Genomic DNA, 3,512 nt, shown 5'->3' on the forward strand with positions numbered 1-3,512 from the left:
AAGATAAGAGCAACTGATATGAACTGATGAAGAAAATACATGAAACGAAGTAAAGAATACAAATGAATATAAAACAAAACGCAGCAACTAAGACCAGACACAAACAAAAGCCAAATTTAGAATAACAAACATAACTAATTCAGATTCTCGTATCTCGAACAAGCAGATGCTTTTCCCCCCTCCCCTCCACCCCCACCCCTACCCTCCCCAACGAAAGATCTCTCAAAGCAAAAGAATCCCTTTGGAAATCTCGGAGATCAGATAAAAAAAAAAGACAAATATTTCTCTCCGGAACAAACCCATCGGAGAGACATACGCTAAGTACCCGCCACACGCACACTCAGTTCCTCTAAAACACACAAGCTTCACGCCTATTCTGTATAGGCCTATCTAAACGGGCCTTTTTTTTTGTCTGCACCTCATCATTCCTGAGACAAAATGCCTAAAAGAAAAGTGGCGGCCTTTTTGTCTCGTACCTCATCTCCCCCCCTCCTACCCCTACTCCCCCACCAAAGGACAAAATACCTCATTGTGATAGGCCTACGCAAAGCGCTCGTTCGGCTCGTCGGTAAATTGGTCGACAACGGAACTGCGGTTTACCCCATTTCGCGATTGTTTGCTTATCGGCGGCCTTCTCCCGCGGGGATTAAGGGTTATCGCCCCCCGCATCGCGCACGGGAAGGGGTTAAGCGGAGGGGGGGTGAGGGGAGGAAGGGGGAAGGGGGAAGAAGAGGGCGAGGGTAAGGGGGGAAGGGGAGGGGAAGGCGAGGGGAAGGGGGAGGGCAAGGGGGAGGATGTTGGGGAAGAGGGTGAAGGGTGTGGTGGGGGAGTAAGACGTTGGGGGAAAGGGGTGAAGAGTGTTGGGGGTGGAGGAGTAGGGTGAGGGAGAGGTGGGGGGGGGTAAGGTAGGAGGAGTAGGGGTGAAAGGATATAGGGAGTGTGGGGTTGACGTTGGGGGTAGGGGGGGAAGAGTGGTGGGGAAAAGAGAAACATATGTAGGGTGATCGGGGAGTGAGGAAGGGGGGGTGGGGCGTAAGGTGAAGGGGGTGAATGGTGGAGTGCGTTTAAGATGTGTTAGGGAGTGGGTGTGTTAAGGGGCGGGTGTGTTAGGAGACTTGTTCCGAGTGGGTCCTTGGCTCCGTTTCCCCCCCTGAGTCAGCTTAGTTTCGATTTATATTATACTACAGTGAAAAAAAAAACTTTCTTTAACTAAAATGAAAAGCACACATACACACACACACGCACACACACACACACACACATATATATATATATTATATATATATATATATATTATAAATATATATATATTATAAATGTATATATATATATATATATATATATATATATATATATATATACATACATACATATACACACACATACATACATGCATACACACACACACACACACACGCATATATATATATAATATATATATATATATATATATATATATATATATATATATATATATATACATATATAGATAGATAGATAGATAGATAGATAGATAGATACACACACACACACACAACCAAATACATTCCGAATTCGGAAGCACAAGGTCCGGACGCAAAGGTCAGCCCGAGGTCGCCACAAGCAAGCCAAGCTGACTGACCAGTGACCACTTCTGTGACCTGCCCCCCCCCTCCTCCTCCTCCCACTCTCCCCCTTTAATTCCCGAGACCCCCTCCCTAGCCCCTTCACCTCCCCTCCTCCCCATCCGAACCTTCTATATAGACTCCCAACCTCCCCCAACCCCCTTGCCCTCCTTCACCCCTCCCCCTCCACCCACCGCCCCTTCCCTCCCCCACCCCCCCTACCGATCCAGCTGGCTGCCGGGGTCGCGCGCGCGTGTGTGTGTGTGCTCGATGTTAAGTACATTATTGTTAATGGTATTAGTAAGCTTAGACGAGAAATAGCTCGACGGCCAGCGGTCAGTGCTAATGGCCGGCGGGGGAGGGGGCGGGGGAGGGGGCGCGGGAGGGGGCGCGGGAGGAGGGAAGCAGGAAGGATGGGGAGGAGAGAGGAGGGAGAGGGAGGGGGAGATGAGGGAAGAAGGGAAGGTGGAAAGAGAGAGAGAGGAAGGAGAGGGAGGGAAGAAGGGAAGGAGGAAAGAGAGAGAGAGAGAGGAAATAGGAGGGAAGATGGAAAGGCGGAAGGAGAAGAAAAATGAAGAAAAAACGGGAAAATAAAGAAAAATAGGATAAGAAAGACAGAAGAAGGAGAAGAAATGGGAAAAAGGAAAATAAAGAGAGGAGAAGAGAAGGAAAAAAAAAGAGAAAAAAGGGTAAGTAAAGATAAAGAAGGACGAGAGTGAGAGAAAGAGAGAAAACGAAGGGTTAAAGAAGAGGAAGGGGGAAGAAACAAGAAATTAATAAAAATAGAAAATAAAGAAGAAAAAAAAATGGAGAAGGGAGAGAGAGAAAGAAGAGAGAGAGAGAGAGAGAGAGAGAGAGAGAGAGAGAGAGAGAGAGAGAGAGAGAGAGAGAGAGAGAGAGAGAGAGAGAGAGAGAGAGAGAGAGAGAGAGAGAGAGAGAGAAATATACACACACACACACACACACTCGCTGCTTCACCTATCTGTTTACTCTTCTCTTCCTGCCCCGCTAGACATAACAGTGCTATTTGGTCTTTCCCCTTGCAAGAGCTATGATCTGTTGCAACGCTTCCTTACTGTTGAACAAATAAGCCCTACTTATCAATAGGGGGAAGAACGAGGGAGGAGAGAGATGGGAGAAAATAAAGTGAGGGGAGAAGAGAGAAACAAAGGGAAAGAAAAAGGAGAGAGATGGAAGAAAATAAAATGAGGAAAGGAGAGAGAGAGTAAGAAGAAGGAGATAGATGGAAAAAAATAAAGCGAGGATAGGAGAGAGAGAGGAAGAGGAAGGAGAGAGATAGAAGAAAATAAAATGAGGATAGGAGAGAGAGAGGAAGAAGAAGGAGAGAGATGGAAGAAAATAAAGTGAGGAGAGAGGAGAGAAAGAAAGGGAAAGAAAAAGGAGAGAGATGGAAGAAAATAAAGTGAGGAGAGAAGAGAGAAAGAAAGGGAAAGAAGAAGGAGAGAGATGGAAGAAAATAAAGCGAGGATAGGAGAGAGAGAGGAAGAGGAAGGAGAGAGATGGAAGAAAATAAAGTGAGGAGAGAAGAGAGAAAGAAAGGGAAAGAAGAAGGAGAGAGATGGAAGAAAATAAAGTGAGGAGAGAAGAGAGAAAGAAAGGGAAAGAAGAAGGAGAGAGATGGAAGAAAATAAAGCGAGGATAGGAGAGAGAGAGGAAGAAGAAGGAGAGAGATGGAAGAAAATAAAATGAGGATAGGAGAGAGAGGAAGAGGAAGGAGAGAGATAGAAGAAAATAAAATGAGGATAGGAGAGAGAGAGAAAGGGGGAAGAAAATAAAGCGAGGATAGGAGAGAGAGAGGAAGAAGAAGGAGAGAGATGGAAGAAAATAAAGCGAGGATAGGAGAGAGAGGAAGAGGAAGGAGAGAGATAGAAGAAAATAAAATGAGGA

This window comes from Penaeus japonicus, unplaced genomic scaffold (genome assembly GCF_977035675.1).
Source record: "Penaeus japonicus unplaced genomic scaffold, GWHDUDI00000001_assembly GWHDUDI00000021, whole genome shotgun sequence".
Classification (NCBI taxonomy): Eukaryota; Metazoa; Arthropoda; class Malacostraca; order Decapoda; family Penaeidae; genus Penaeus; species Penaeus japonicus.